The sequence below is a fragment of the Rhinolophus sinicus genome, linkage group LG05 (assembly GCF_036562045.2).
Source record: "Rhinolophus sinicus isolate RSC01 linkage group LG05, ASM3656204v1, whole genome shotgun sequence".
NCBI lineage: Eukaryota > Metazoa > Chordata > Mammalia > Chiroptera > Rhinolophidae > Rhinolophus > Rhinolophus sinicus.
The window spans coordinates 867,960-885,230 of record NC_133755.1 but is presented as its reverse complement, the minus strand read 5'-3'; the positions used below and the strand labels follow the sequence as shown (position 1 = coordinate 885,230).

At 43.4% G+C, this 17,271-nt stretch overlaps 1 protein-coding gene across 28 annotated transcripts in view; it reads left to right on the top strand.

Annotated features, from left to right (window-relative positions):
- MYT1L (myelin transcription factor 1 like) overlaps positions 1–17,271 on the top strand; it is a 363,194-nt gene that overhangs the window by 170,840 nt on the left and 175,083 nt on the right. Inside the window, exon 4 of one of the 28 annotated variants that reach the window (XM_019752018.2) lies at positions 2,113–2,160. The exons of the other annotated variants lie outside the window; for them this stretch is intronic. The gene's annotated coding sequence lies outside the window, so the exon portion shown is untranslated. The remainder of the gene's footprint in view (positions 1–2,112; positions 2,161–17,271) is intronic. 28 annotated transcript variants of the gene reach the window in all.

Below are 17,271 nucleotides of genomic sequence, written 5' to 3'. Positions count from 1 at the left end.
CATGTCCCTCACACATACGTGCATCCTGCTGCCAACCGCATTGCCTGTTGGGAACTCTGATTGGTGGGCAACACTCATCAATTGACTAGTTGCTCCTCAGTGAAGCTGAGTGAGGGTTGGCACCCACGAGCATCAGCGCCTAACGGTGAGAAAGCGCCAGCAGGGGTATAGCAGGCATCTCTTCAGAGAAGAAGTATTCCAACTGGCTTGGCGTGTGTGCGTGAAAACTCAGCAAGGCACCTTCTGCGTTGTCCCTGACAGCGGTAGCAGGTCATCCTAGCAGAGAGCTGACAGCTCGTGTGTACCTTCAGGACCTGAATTTTCACGGCCACTTACTGTTCCGGGGCCATGCTGTGGGGCCATTGTCTCTGAGAAGCTCAGTCAGACCACCAGAGGGGCCGCGTTGGCGTGTGGTGCCAGCTGCAGCTTTGTCCCGAAGCTCTTCTGCCCCAGGCAGGGATGGGGTCTTGGGCGAGGGCAGACTTGGCTTAGGGCAGTGGGCAGTGGGGTTGGTGCTACACAGCTCGTCCGAAAGCCACCGCTTTGCTTCTTAGTCATGAAACAATCTTCCCTCCCCATCTGGGGAAACCTCAGGGAGGTTGCCCTGTTTTCTGAAAGGCTTGAAACATCTGTCCCCAGCGCGCACGTGGGCTGCAGGAATGCCTTTGTGACAAAATAACAGTGTGCTCTTGCTGCAACTCTGGCCCCTCCCGAGTGGGACGGTTGATTTTTAAGTTCCAAGAAAGCATTCTCACATAGGAGTCGTATTAGTATAAATGTTCTATGCTACATTTGGGAACATTGTTCTTCTTTTTTGGCGATGAATTTAAATCCTTTCTGAGCGATAATCTAAAATGAAACATTCTTGACAAATGGCAGCAGCGTGCTGGTCAGAATTCCGAGGTGTGGTCTTGCCATAAGAAATGTGATGACTGACATAGTAGTTATTCGTGGCATCATTATTTGCTGATGTAAAATCTAAAAAAAATGAGCATTTTTAAAAATGACTCTTTAAAGGATGAAAAATTAGTTGGACTTAACTCTCATGTAATTAAAATTTCCATCATGTCAAGCGAAGTTTGGTTCAGCCCCGCGTTGATGCTTTCTCTGCAAGCTTGAGTGACTGAATCAAGTCCACAGGTCTCAGGGTCTTCATTTGTAGATGAGGCCCAGGAGTTTACTACCATTGCGTTTCATGTGATGCTATATATAGTATGTTGTACATGCATGCGTGTGTGTGTCTACATGTGTGTGTGACGGGGTGTCGACAGCGTCATAGCCTCACAACATGCCAATTAATAGATGCTGTCATGCAGCCCATCACTCCGATTTCACATTGGAGGAAATTAAGGTGTGGAGAGGTTGAGAAGCATCCCCAAGCCTCTGGGACTAGACTTTTGGTTTCCTGGGTCTTTTTCCAGGGATCTTGTTGCATGAAGCAGTGCAGAGCTGAGTGTTTATAAACAACTGAATGCCTAGCTGAGTGAATCCGCGGATGTACAAACAAATGGCGGCAGAACCATATACATTAGTTTAATTCAGGACACACAAGAGCCACTTGGTGCCACCATGTTGAATCCATTGGTAGTTCTGTCAGCACCATCGAGGAGACAATCTAGGCCACCATGGGTCACACAGAGGTTTCTCTGACAGGCAGTTGGCAGACTGGGAAGGAAGAGTCAAGAACCATTCCCCACCTGTGGAGCATTTTTATGCCCACTGATGAATTTTAGAAACTGAAACGGAAGATGCCACTGACAAGAGACAGAGCCCACCCTATCTTTTCTCTCTCCAATGGAAACCCATATTTGTTAGGCCTTTACTGAGGATTTTTCCAAATCTCAATATAATCATATTCACCCATTAAGAGTTTGTAATTCAGTGCTTTTTAGTATATCCAGAGCTGTGCAATTCTTACCATAATCCAATGTTAGAACTTTTACAACATGCCAAAAAGAAACCCCGTCCCTGAGAGCAGCCCCCTCCCCTAGCCCTCGGCAATCAATGACCTACTTTCTGCTTCTATGAATTTCCCCATTTTGGATGTTTCAAATAAATGGAATCAAACTATGAGTTTTTGTGACTGACTTTTTCATTTGGCATCGTTTCCAGGATTTATCCATGGGCAACATGTACCAGAACCTCATTCCTTCTTTCTGGGTGAGTGGTCTTCCATCGTACACGTGCCGCAGGTCACTGTGCCTTCATCAGTTGATGGAAATTGAAGTTTTTCCCACATTTTGGCTGTTATGAATAATGCTTCTATGAACACATGGGTACAGTTTTTTGTGGATATGTTTTCATTTTTCTTGGGTAGAAGTGAAATTGTTGTGTCATATGTTGATTCTGTTTAGCATTTTTGGGAACTGCCAAATTCTTAACCAGAGTAGCTACAGTATTTTACATCCCCACATGCGATGTATGAGGGTTTCAATTTCTCCACATCCTTACCATCATTTGTTATTTACATATATGGTGTAATCAAACAATACAGTGAATGTTTAAAATAAAAAAATTATTACAGTATAAGACACATTGCCATTAATCCCCCTCAAAATACCCCCCTCGCTTCGAACACACTTATCCCATCGTTCTTGCCACTTTCTGAAGCAGTTCTGGGAGTCCTCTTTCCTGAGTGTCTTTGGTTGTGCTGTTGTGGCTGCCTCGATGTCCTGAATCATTTTGACTTTGGGGACGAGCCAGAAGTCACACGGTGCCAGACCCTGTGAATAAGGTGGATGAGGACACACTGTAATGTTTTTGACAGAAATTGCTGTACCAGCAGCGATGTGTGACATGGAGCCTTTCCGTTGTGATCACAAAATACGGTGAACGCTGCTGCCGAGTGCCATCAGCGGAAAGGCAGGGGTATTCAATACGGGAAGTGGTGCATCAAACCTTAGTAACAGTGTGTGACAAGTGTCAATGTGTTCGGTGCAGTCAGTCAGGTGTGAGCTACAGTTGAGAGAAGGTGTGTTTTAACGTGTGTTGTAAACCATCCTCCATCATGACAACACTCCATGTCACACATCGCTTCTAGTACACAGATATATATGTGTGTGTGTGTGTGTGTGTATATATATATCTGTATACACACACACACACACACACAACACAGAGGTGCCAAAAAATGTATACACATTTTAAGAGGAAAAAACAGTATTAATTTTAATACTTAATATATATGCCAATAACGAAAGATGAATACAAGTCACGTGTGACGTCTGCAATTACTAGAGATGCTCGAAGTGGTTCCCATCAGCATCCGGACACTTCTGATTACAGCAAACTACTGCTTGAGCATCACTGACCAAAGTGTCCACTTGCACATATTTTTTGGGCACCCCCGGTATATATGTTTTATATATATAAAACAACCATCCAAATGGGTATGAAGTGCTGTTTCATGTTTTTTATTTATATTTCGCTGATGTCAGATGATGTCTGGCATGTTTCCAAAGGATTATTGGTCATTTGTCTTATCTTACTTGGGGAAATGTCAATTCAAATCCTTTGTTCATTTTTAAATGGGGTTGTCTTTTTAATTTTGCATGAAAGGATTATTTTCATATTTTGGATGTGAGTCCCTTGTCTAATATAAGATTTGTAAATATTTTTCCCACTCTTTTTTATCTTTTTTTTTTTTTTTTGCTTTTTCACCTTCTTGATGATGTCATTTTTCATACACAAGTTTTTAATTTTGGTGAAATTCAACTTACGGGATTTTTTTTTTTTTTTTGCTTGTTTTTGGTGTTGTATGATTTACTTTTATGTTTTCTTTTAAGATTTTTATAGCTTTAGCTCCTACACTTAAATTTGTGATCCATTCTGAGTTTATTTTTGTGGTGTAATTTAAAAGTCCACCATCATTGTTTTTGCATGTGGATATCCAGTGGTTCCAGCACCATTTGTTGAACAGACTATTCTTTCCCCATTAAATAATTCTGGCACCTTTGTCAGAAATAAATTGACCATGAATGTGATGGTTACTAGACTCTCAGTTCTATTCTGTTGATCTACGTATCTGTCCTTAAACCAGTAACCACACTATCTCGGTTACTGCTTTTGTTTTATTTGTTTGTTTGTTTGTTTGTTTTTTGTGATAAGTTTTGAAATCAGGGAATTTAACTCCTCCAACTCTGTTTTTCCTTTTCAAGATTGTTTTGCTTATTCTGGATCCTTGCATTTCCATATGAATTTAGAATCAACTTAAGGATTTCATTTAAAAAAAACAGCTGGGCTTTCAATAGAGTCTGCCTTGAATCTGTAGATCAATTTGGGGAGTATTGATATATTAACAATGTTAGCTCTTCTGATACATTAACATGGAATGTCCTTCCATTTACTTAGATCTTTAATTTCTTGAAAGAATATTTTGTAGTTTTTAGCGTATAAATCTTGCATTTGTCTTGTTAAATTCTGTACATTTTGTGTACCCTGTGTTGTGTGGCCACTAAGTTCTTTGGTATCTCTTTTTTTTAAGTTCTTGGAGTTCTTTTGCTTATTCATATGTTTGTTTTTATGCCTGCCTTCCTAGGTGTCACATGTGATTAATATACACTAGTGGTCAGCCAAAGGTGGTTCCGATTTTCCTTAGTACTCTGTGTTTCCCAGCCACGGCCGAGGCATCTGTGAGCCTCCAGCCTGCTCTCTGCGCCTGCTGGTCAGGGCCTCAGGGTCACCCAGAGGTGAAGTGCTGCTGCCGAGCCTGCCCGATGTCTCCCCGGGATATGCACACAGCCTCCTGCCTGCAGACAGCCTCTTAGATCCCAGCAGTCTGCCAGACAGAGCCTTCCCAAGTTCACTATTATTGTCTAGTTCTCAGGGGTGCTCTAGGATTTCCATTTACACTCCAAGCCAGGCTTCTCTGCCATCTGAAATCACAGCCTTGGGTAGCTGAGATGTTGCCAGCATTTCCTATTGTTTTGTGAATGCCCTGAAGGGAGAAAGAAGGGACATTCCAAGAGGGAGAAAGACATTGCCATGGGAACAAAGTCGAGCAAGCAAACTGGAATATCTCTCCTCCTAAGCTGCAGCTCCCCGGGTTCTGACCTTCCCACATCCCCGCCCTCACTGCCTGTGCCCAGTGGAGGTCGCTGTGGCCTCGGCCTCGGCCTGAGCTGCTGCACCAGCCTCTTCGTGGATCTGCCACCCTCCACACCTACCTGTCACTATCAGTTCTTCACACTCCAATGACATGCCTGTCAAATGATACATGCTTTGTCATCTAGGGTTCCACACTTGAAAACCTTTCACAGTCTGACTTAAGACAAAGTTTGAGCACTTTCCCCTCCCCACTTTTTGGCTTAGTCCAACTTACCCCTTAGGTCTCAATATAGGTGCTACTTTTTATGGTAGGTCTTCCCTCACCCCCCAAACTGAGAAATCTGTCCTTCCAGTGCGAGCTTCCCGTGTCCAGTGCCTCCCTCCATCGTCACAGCATTGGCGACACTGTGTGGCAATGACCCATTGGTCAGTGTCGCCCACTCGACAGTAAACTCACTGAGGACACGGCAGCACCTTGCTTCTGGGTTTCTCCTCAGTGGCTGCCCGTCAGAGAACACTGGAGTATTCGGTGGATATTTGATGGAGTTAATGAATCAGTGATGAATACACATTATCCTAATCTAATTATTAATGGAGATCTGCCCAGCACTTCTTTAACTAGTAGCTTAGATTACTATATGCGTTTTTAAATTAACTTTATTGGGGTGACAATGGTTAGTAAAATTACGTAGGTTTCAACTGTAGATTTTATTTTGCACATTTTGGGCTCACCACCCAGTCAGTTCTCCTTTCATCACCATGTATTTGACCCCCTTTACCCTCTTCTGCCTTCCAGTCCTCCCTTACCCTCTGGCATATGCATTTTAAGGTAACAGAACTACATTACTTTTAAAACCTTTCAGAAATTCAAATTGGCTTCCCCCCGTTAGTCAGGATATTTGAGGTTTCACAACATATTAACGTTTTTATTTGCATGGCGCACATCAGAGAGGCACCGCAGGATCAAGTGTCCCTGTGCGTTGCGTTCTGAAGTGCCGTCTTTCACTTCCCTCGACTTCAGCCCACGGCGTCTGTTCCCACTAGTGTTACTGGCATCGCTACTAGTACTCATCAGCCCTACATATCTTAGTAACATTTCTTACTTTCTAAAATGTTTGCATCATTTTTTGTCTCTTTCAATCTTCGAAAGAATTCATTGAGAATGTTGATAAAGTATAAATATAGATACTTACCAACCATGCACGTTCCGGTAGGCGGAAGTGACTTTTCTGAGGGCACCAAGTAGCTGATGGTGCAGATGAAAGTGCTCATTCCATTCCCGTTGCTTTGGTCTTTTTCTTACAATTAATATTTATGTCATTGATTTCTTTCAAATTGATGAATTATTATAACTGATGTTTGGCTGTCTTAATATTTTAGATTTGAGAGAGATTCCGAATTGATTCAGTGCATGGCCTAGTTGATATAGTAGATATGCACGTGTCCAGCACAGACACCGTGCACAGTTCTGTATCGCTGTCCAGGGTACAGTGAATTGAGTCCATCAAATCCAGAAAGATGCAAGGAAAGTACCATGTTTCCTTGTGGAGCCAGATTTCTCTTGGAATCTTTTCGATGTCCTTTCATATCTCTCTCTCTCTCTCTCTCTCTCTCTCTCTCTCTCTCTCTCTCACACACACACACACACACACACACACACACACACACACACCAGAAAAGGCAACAAGAACACAGGTATTTGTCTTCACAACAAAAAACTAATTTTAGTATTGGACCAGAAAAGGCAAATCATAGTCTCTAAGATGCGATGTGTTTGGCCAGTTGAGTAACGTTTTAGGAGCAGCTTCATCCGCATGGAAGTAACATTAGGAATGAAGACAAGAAAACAGTAGCCCTCAGAGCTAGCCTCAAATTCCAATGTCGTTTCCTAAAAATCGTCAACTCAATTTTCAGCGTTGGCTGAGGCTTCAGCCCGGGGGTGTATGCGCTCGCGCCACAAACCCTGCGGGGGTTCCCAGAAGCACCTGTAGAATATGTGGGGTTTTCCTCGGATCGTTTTAGGTGATAATTCCACAGAACCCTCGAGAACGCTCTTACCCGCCCGATACCCAGAGGGCTGACAGATTTTATGAAAGGCCATCTGTTTAGTTCAGGGTTTTCCTACACACTCCACTTTGTTTGTGAGTCAGAACACTTGGCGCCCTGCCTTTGCATGGCCACTTCCCAGGCCTGCCTGGGTGGGACTCGCAAGCTCAGGCACGGACTAGAAATCACTACCTGAACTGGCTCAGAACTGGACCGCCCTCTGGCTGAGCACAGCCCTTGATAAACGAGGCCTGTGGTCTCTTCTGCGCCTGCCCAGGTGGAGGCCTTCCTCCAGATCCCACACTGCGTGGGGAGGAGGGGGCTAGGGAGCCACAGTAAACGTGGCCTCTTCTGTCTTGCAATGTTTCAGAAAGGTGGACACTGAAGTGGCTCATGGCTCCGAAGTCTACTGATTCCACTGAGAAACGTTTGTGTATTTCATAATTTCTCAAACCTGGAAATGACCTTGTCTGTTCGGCATTACTCTTTAGTCCGGTGTTTTATTAGTTGGCATTCATGTGTGTTTTTTTCCAAAAAACGTGTGTTCCTTTTAACCAAATAATTTTAAAGATGAAAATATAATTTTCATTTTGAGATTATTTTTGCATGATTTTGTAGCATTGTAGGTGATAGGAAATACTATTCTTGATGTTTTATTTATTAAATTTATGGGGATGGCAATAGTTAAATAACACTATGTAAGTTTCAGGTGTACAATTCTATAAACATCATCTGTATACTGAACTGTGTGTTCACCACCCAGAGTCTAGTCTCTCTCCATCACCATAAATTTGACCCCTTTACCTTCTCCGTCCTCCCCCCATTCCTGTACCCCTGTGGTAACCACTCTTCTGTTGTCTGTGTCTGTGAATTGTTTCTTTGTTCATTTGTTGCTTTCAGTGTTGTATCCCACATGTGAGTGAAGTCATATAGTTCTCGACATTTTCTGTCTGACTTATTTCGCTCAGCATGATAATCTCAAGGTCCATCCGTGTTGTCGCAAATGGCAGTATTTCATCTTTTCTTAAGGCAGAATAGTATTCCATGGTGTATATATACCACATCTTCCTTATCCAATCATCTATTGAAGGACACTTTGGTTGTTTCCATGTCTTGGCCACCATGAATAATGCTGCAGTGAACATAGGGGTACATGTATCCTTATGAATAAATGTTTTCAAATTCTTCAGGTAGACAACCAGATGAGGGATTGCTGGGTCATATGATAATTCTAGTCTTAATTGTTTGAGGAATCTCATACTGTTTTCCATAGTGGTTGTACCAATTTACATTCCCACCAAGAGTGTACGAGGGTTCCTTTTTGTCCACAGCCTCTCGCAACACTTGATATTACTTGTCTTGTTGATGACGCCATTCTAACAGGTGTGATATGGTATCTCATTGTGGTTTGGATTGGCATTTCCCTAATAGCTACTGAAGTCGAGCATCTTTCATATATCTGTTGGCTGTTTGTAGGTCTTCTTAGAAGTGTCTGTTCGGGTTCTCTGCCCATTTTTTAATTGGATTGTTTGTTTTTGTTGTTGTTGAGTTGTATGAGTTCTTTATATATTTTGAATATTAGCCCTTTATTGGAGGTATTGTTTGCAAATATCTTCTCCCATTCAATAGGTTTCCTTTCATTTTGTTAATGGTTTCTTTTGCTGTGCAGCTTTTTAGTTTGATACAGTTCCATTCATTGATTTTTTTTTCATCAAACTTCCATTTATTTTTTATCCATTTTTTTTTAATTTTATTAGTTTCGGGTGCACAAGACAAAGCAATACTTAGACGTTTATCATTTATATCCCTCACACTGTGTGAATCCCCCTCCCCCCATCCACTATCCCTCTGACATCGCACAGAGTCATTACATTTCCACTGTGTCTATTCCTAATGCTGTACTCCGCTTCCTGTAACCATATATACACACACACACACACACACACACACACACACACACACACACACACACATATATATATATATATATAATTATAGTTGGCATTCATTATTGTTCAGCTTCAGCTTCAGGTGTACAGTGCAGTGATCAGGCATCTACATCACCCCTGAGGTGGTCTCCCAAATGGGACAAGTGTCCATTGGATACCCTATAAAATCTTTACAACATTATTGATTACATTCCCCAAATTAATTTTCAAAACCCCATGGCCTTCTTGTGGTTACTGACTGTTTTCTAATCCCCTCACCTTCCCCCTTATCCTCACCCCCCCATCTAGCAACCCTCAGTTTTTCCTCTATGTCTCCAAAACTGTTTCTGATTAGTTCATTCACTTATTCTTTTCTTTAGATTCCACATATAAGTGAGATCATATGATATTTGTCTTTCTCTGACTTATTTCACTTAACATAATGTTCTCTAGGTCCATCCATGTTGTTGCAAATGGTAAGATTTCTTCTTTATGGCTGCGTAATACTCCATTGTATAAATGTACCACAGTTTATTGCAGCACTATACACAATAGCCAAGACATGGAAACAACCGAAATGCCCATCGGTAGATGACTGGATTAAGAAACTGTGGTACATTCATTGATTTTTGCTTTTACTTCCCTTGCTCTGGGGTCAAGTTTATGAAATCCTCTCTGAGACCAAAGTCCTTAAGTTTAGTACCTATGATTTCTGATAGGAAATACTGTTATTTCTCAGATGTTTATCTTAAGCTAAATTGTTCAGGAATATGTTTATTTACAGAGCAAGTAATACATTGCATTTATATTTACTACAGACACAGATGCACAGATGTTCACACTTCAGAATTGCAGTCAGCATGAAAATATCCAGGAAAGGTTGTTTATTCCCTTTTAGTCAATTCTTTCCTGGAAGCAAAGGAGTGGAGTGCGTTGGATGCTGTTGGGAGTGTCAGGAGAGTGAGTGCCCAGGCCCCGCTCACCGTGCTTGAGTTGCTCTGAAGTTCAGCCCAATTCCCGGCTTTTGATTTGCTCCTCGATACAAGGGTTGTGGTTTCATAGATGAGCTTTCAAACAATTTGTCCATAGGACTCTAATACGGGGAGCTCTCAGGACATGACAGACAGAAGTGGGGTTCTTCTGTTTGGGCATATGAGTCCCCACAGGCTCCCAGCTCATCCCACCCCAGTTCTCTGTGGTGGCTTCTAACATGTCCCCTCCAAACCCCTAGACGTCAGAGACCACGGCAGGGCCACTGTGCCAGATGACGTCCAGGGTCTTTTCAAGTCCTCATGTTCTCTGCTATTTCTCCCAATCTCATCACATACCATGTCTCCCCAAAAAATGAGACCTAGCTGGACAGTCAGCTCGAATGCATCTTTTGGAGCAAATATTAATATGAGACCCGGTCTTATTTTATTATAAGACCAGGTCTTTATAATATCAGATATCATGTCATGTCATATCATATCCTATCATATCGGGTCTTACCTTAATTTTTGCTCCAAAAGATGCATTAGGGCTGATTGTCTGGCGAGGTCTTATTTTCAGGGAAACACGGTAGTTATGATGTATGTGTTTCCTCTTTGGTGAGATGCTGTTAATATTTTCTGCCCAATCTTTTATTATATTGAATATATTTTTCTTATTTAATTTTAGTTCTTTATAGATTCTTTATACAAATCAAGAACATATATTCCAGTTTGTAACTTGACTTTCCACTTTCTTTAAGGTGTCTTTTGATAAAAAGTTCTTAATTTATTATTATCAAATTCATCCATCTTTTCCTTTATTGTCAATGCTCTTGGTATCTTAAGTTTTTCCTTATTCCAAGACCTAAGAATGTATTCATCTATATTTTTGTAAGAAGAGTCTTAAGGTTTTGTTTTTTTAATATTTAACCCCATAACCTATTTTGAATTTGTTTTGTATAAGATGTAAAGCTCCAACAAATGACCATTCCCAGTTCCGTTTATTGAAGAGCGTCTCTTCTGCCCTCCTTTGACACAGCTTCCCTCTTCCACGTTCCGTCACGTGCTTGCACGGGCCTGCAGACAGCCTCTCTCCTGTATTATGGGGCCATTTACTATCCCCCCTCAGCAGCACAGGTGTCATTATGACAGTGTCAGAATGAGTCCTGAAATCTGGTTAGCAATCTTCTCCTCCGACTTTCACGAGTGTCTTAGATACTCTTGACCCATTACTGTTTCATATAAGTATCAGGTTTTTTAGAAGCCCTTTTGGTATTTTAGTTAAAATTGCATTACCCATTAATTTTGGGGGAATTGACATCATGACAATATTAAGTCTTCCTATCACGATGAGGTTTATCTCTCCATTGATTTAGATCTCCTTTGACATCTCTCAGTAAAGTTTTTCAATTTTCCCTGTAGAACTGTTGCACATCTTTTGTTAAATGTTGTATCCACTTTATATTCTCTCGTACTAATGTACACGCTTGTCTGGATGATTGTCCCGTAAGAGAGACAGTACATGTACGGCCATGTGCGGCGGCCACCTTACCTGCGCTGGTTACATGTCAGTGCTCTAAGGACAGTGCTGGGGGGGAAAGGACAGCACTACAGTGGCTCCTTTGCTGCTTTTCCTTGCAGTTATGAGTGCCCCAGACCAACCCGCCCCCACACAAACCACACCTGATTTCCCCTCCACACCCCACCCAGTGGTCTCCTTTCTTGGTGTTGCCCCTGTGGCTCTTCCTGGAATTGGTTGTGCGTGGACTCAGTGGTCGTTCTTGTTCAGCCTTCTGGTAAGAACGCGAACCCAGCTTATTTAAATTCACTGTCCACGGAGAGAACGTTTATGGACAATACCATTTGAAAAACAAAGACACTGAGGGTCAGAGAGGTCAAGTAATGTGTCTGTGACCACACAGCAGGTAAGCAGCAGCCGTCAGAGTCTGTCCTGTGAGGCAGAGACTCCCACAGTGCCTGCCTCTGGGCTTGTGAGGCTTGTATGAGTGAGTGCTTCCGAAGGGCCCGAGACATCCCTGGGCAGAGGAAACGCTCCGTGGGCTTTCCTGCCGTCCTAACAGCGTACTGCTCCGTGTGCTGCTTCTGACCACAAACCCAGTATAATAGAAAGCGGACGTGGCTCTAACCCTGGAGCAGGTCGGCTTTTGGTGCCACCTTCACTGTTGAAAGTGTTTCGGTACTTAAGGGCCAGAGATTACACTTTCGGGAATTGAAAGCAGGCCTTTTGGGCAAAGTGGCCATTGAGCGGGGCTTAATTAAGTGAGTAGGATTTAAACCGCTACATTTGGTGGAAAGTAGACGATTTATGGGCGGAATGATGTGAAAGTGATGTGAGTCCAAGAGGCAAATCATTCCTACACAACATAAGAGTTTGACTTTTCTCGCTGTTCTTTTATGCCTAGTACCTTCTTTTGGTTATAACTTCCAACTAGAGTTCTCGAGTGTGTGTGTGTGTGTGTGTGTGTGTGTGTGTGTGTGTGTGTAAGAGAGAGTTTGATACCCTAGCAAATGACTAAGATCCAAAGGCAGCAGTAGTTTTCTAAGTTCATTGAAGAGCAATGTCACATGCCCTGGAGGTAAATAATTACATGGTCATGTAGGAATGGAATGCACCCGAGACACTCTGCTGTATGGACAGGAAGTGCGTGGCACGCGGACAAGGTGCTCCCTGATTAGCCAAGGCTTCTCTCCCGTCGTATGCAGAGTGTTCAGGCTGGGGAGGGCGAAGAGTCTGAAATGTCAAGCCAGTTGGAAGCAAGTGATCAGTTTACTCTTTGAAAGGATAATACACGCAGTGAGGCCAGGGCAGTGACTATGCCGCTGAGGGTCCTTGGTACTGTACAGCTTAACTTGGAATACAGTTGTGACTGCATTTAGCCCTGACTTTGAGTATCATAATTAAGAATGTTCTCCTGGCTGTTCATTTTACTATCGTAGCTATTACTGTAACTTTCTTAATTTGGGTTTTCTTACATCCAACAGCCATATATTTTAATCTAAATCATCTCATATTTTATAATGAAAGATAATGGGGAAAGTTAGTTAATTGAAAAAAATCACTTTTCAACAGCTTTCTCTGAAATGTACTTATTTTACTAAGAAGGAAATATCTGTATCTTTGTCTGCATAGATCCTATTAAATAATCTGTGCATTCCATAATGTTGTTAGTGGTTTTACCTAAAAAGTCTTAAGGTTGTCAAAAGCTGAGGTTATGTCTGTTATTCGGGATTTTACATATTATTGTGTTGGAAGAGACCAATGTGTTAAGTCTCCACTCGGAACACACCACTTCACTCACCCTGAGGGTGTGACAGGACGTATCTCTTCACATCCCCACTGTGCTTTGTTTTAATAATAGTAATAATATATTTGTTATTAAAATGCGGAGAAGTATTTCATGTGCTCTGACTGAAAAAAATAAAGTTGAGTTTACATACAGTTGGTCCCAACTAAACACCTGTGGTCCAGAAATTAGCAACTACTATGAGTATGCAATAAATACACATATGGGAGTTTTTATCCAAAAATGGAATTAAAAATGTCAATATAAAGTTTAAATTCCAAAATCTTGCTAGAAAAGTGAGAAGGTAAAATAGAGAATACCTGGTTAGAACAAAAAGACAAAGATGAGAAACGAGAAAATTGGCGTGCTTGTCCAGTAGGACTCATCTGAACAACAGAAGTTCCAAAGGAGAGAAGAGAGAAAATGGGGAGAAAAGAACCATTAAAGAAAGAAGAGACTCCCCAAAAGTCCTCCAGAGGGCCCAGCAGGATGCATGAAAACAGAGCCCCCCACCCATCTACTGTCGGGAAAATCTCAGAATACACTGGGAACAGAGAGACTCGTAGCGTTGTGGACCGCACATCTGCAGCAAGGAGTCACACGGAGAATCCTCAGGCTGTAGACACAAGGGAGTGCAACCTTCAGACATCTGAGGGAGAATTAATTAGCCCAATCTGGGTTTTTCACTCAAACGAATATTAAGGAAATAGTCCCGAAGTGGTCTGCCAAGTACCTTTCCTTGGATGTTTTCCCTCAAGAATGAGGGAGACTTTAGATTCAGTAAACGGGATGGGTGGTGGCTGCGTGTCATTGTGAGGGGGGTCTGAGGGCCCCCCACGTGAATGAGGCCAGGGGGGCACGCTGACCGCTCTCCTGAGGCTTGATCCAGGGCACCGAGCTGGCACCTACGTCTGCTCGTGACGAGAGGAGACCCCTCAGCTGGGAGGCCCTGGCCGTCAATTCCTGACTCGCACACAGCATGGTGTGCACACAGACAGTTGTAAACCCAGGTAGGAAACGTGGTCCGGACAAGGCCGTAGTGACACCGAGCGTTCCTCTGTCAGCAGGGCTTCGTAGTTATGCCAGCAGATGCCAGTTAGCAGTCTGATATGCCCAGGGTTCGATGTGGGGGCCAGACAGTGTGTGCTGGGGTGGGCGAGGCCAGTGTACCAGATGCAGCCTCCTGTGCCCGTCCACAGTGCGGAGCTAATGGGGAGATGCTTCTTGGTGAGACACAGCTCAGCAGCAGAGATGTATTCATTTGTTTAGGGCTTTGGGGTAAATGCCAAAAGAAATGGCTAAAGTGGAAGGCTGTCTCTAGGAGCTGGAAGTAGAATGGGGTGGGTAGGGTGGGGAGCACCGTTCGACCCTTTAACCACGGGTGTGCGTACCTTTGATGAGAACGCAGGGTCAGTGTTTTAAAGTCTCTGCTTCCTGTCGTCCGCTCATCTGGATGGCTGACAGTTGCATCTGCCAGACCGCAAAGCATCTGAGCTCTCGCTCGGGTCTAGAATCAGAAAAGGAGTGCTTCCCAGAACCCAGATGCCTCAGGCGGGCTGGGCCAGTGTTGGGCCTGCTTTTTCCCCGGAAGGGCACTGAGCATGGCTCTGCGGCCTCCGTCCTCACCCTTCCTTCTGGTGACCAGCACCTCTGGCAGCTCCCTGACACCAGCGCCACCTGCACTGGGTAAGGAATCCCCAGGGGGTTCAAGTGGTTGCGGGGCTTTCACAGCCGTTTCCATGTCTGTATTTAAAGCTGGAAAATAAATACATTTTTGTTCCCACCAGAACTGCTTGGAGGGGCTCCATATGGATTCTCATTTGCGGGTGCTTCTGGCGGTTCCTGGAGATCGAGGAGTGAGTTGGGGCCTGTCACTCAGCTGTCCCTCCTTCAGCCAGGCAGCTGGGGGCCCCTGCAGGGCCCAGCTTCCTTTCATGTGGAGCCAGAGCGGGGAGGTGTATTCATAATGCGTTTTAGTAAAAACGGGAAGCACAAGGAGCACTGATAATAAAGTAAAATTAGCACGAGACAAATTCACCTCAAAGTTGTCTCTACCAGCTCTGTAAGTGACCTTCATGTCGTCAGACTTGTTCTCTTGCAGGTCACCTGTTTCAGAGAGAGAGAGAGGGGAGGGGAGGGAGGGGAGGGGAGGGGAGGGGAGGGAGGGAGGGAGAGGGAGAGGGAGAGGGAGAGGGAGAGGGAGAGGGAGAGGGAGAGGGAGAGGAGAAAATAGGGAAGGAAAATAACATACAGAGAAAATCATATCAAAGTGAGGAGATAAGTCCTGTCACACTCTTCTAACACAGTGACAATAAAGATGACCCCAGTTGTAACACATAATACGTGGGAGGTGCTTACAAATAACAGCCTGGGAGAGTCTCTTCCGCCTCCTCATTTGGAAACAAATTTAGAAAAAGAGCAGAAATAGGAATGAAGGGAGAGAGAGAGAAGCAGCGAAAGAGGGAAGTCGACGAGCAAACATCTCAAACCAAACGTCATTTGTGTCTGTTTTTCATGAGAAGATATACTGTGAACTTTCACTCTTATCTCTTAATATAGAATCAGTCTAAAAACCAAACAGAGAGTAATTAGTCTTTCTTGAATTTGGGGACAAATGATGCTTTTTATTCCTACATAACTGAAGTAATTTGAAGAGTACACACCCTTGTTAAATGAGGAAAGTAACAAATCAGTCTTAAATCATAAATACTGGTAAAGCTACAGTTAAAATGTATGTGACAGCACAGCCGTTAATAACACACTGACCTAAAACAAAGTAGTTTATGTATTCATCCCACATGTTCGTTCAGCATCTATTATCTGCCAGGCACAGTTGTAGACTTTCGGGATTCAGAAATAGGTTAGAAAGATCTCTGCCATCAGGGAGTGTCATTTTTCAGTAGAGGAAGATAGAAAATGATTGCACAAACATATAAATATATGACTCATAAAGGAAAAATTGATAAATTGGACTTCAAAAGTAATACTTGGGCTCTACAGTACACCCTAATATAATGAAAAGACAAGCAACAAATTGGGGAAATAGTCAGCAAAGGACCAGTATCTAGAATATATAATGGACTCTCAAGACTCAACAGTTAAAAAAATCCAGTTAGAAAATGGGCAAAAGACATGGACAGACGTTTCACCAAGGAGGGTGTACAGACAGGCAGTACGTAGACTCAGGAAAAGATGCTCCATGTTGTTAGTCACCAGAAATGCAAGTCAAACCCACAGTGCGACACTAGTGCTTGCCGGTCAGAAAGGCTAAAAGAAGAAATGGTGACAGCTTCACTCAGGCAGCCCAAGGCTGCGGGTGAGCCTGCTTTCCTTCAGCAGGTGCAACGTTAGACTGGGGTCCATCCACGTCGTGGAACCCTCTCAGCCACATGGAGGAGCCAAGTGTTGACACACACGTCACCCTGGATACGCCTGCAGAAAACTGAGCAGAACAAAAGGTTTCAGACTGTGCTGTTCCTTTTACAGAACATTTTGTTTTTTACTGAGATACAAGTGACACAGTAGTTTCCGGTGTACAACATGATGAGTCGATGTTTGTACGTATCGGGAGATGATTGGCACAGTAAGGTAACGTCCATCACTTCCCATAGTTACACTTTTTTTTTCTTGTGATGAGAACTTTTAAGATCTATTCTCTTAGCACCTTCCACACATGTGACACGCTGTTATGAACGGTGTGCTGTATGTGACATGCCAGGACTGTCTGTCTCAAAACTGGAAGTTTGCACCATTCAAACCCCTTCTCCCATTTTGCCCACCCCCACCCCATCCCCCTGGCAACCAGCAGCCTGTTCACTGTATCATAGAACAATCTTGAAATGACAGAACTACAGAAATGGGGGACGGATTCGAGGCTGCAGGAAGAGAGTGCATATGGAGGGACCCTGTGGTGATGGACACCTGGGCCTGCACAGTGACAAAATCACGTAGAATTAAGTACACACACACCACACA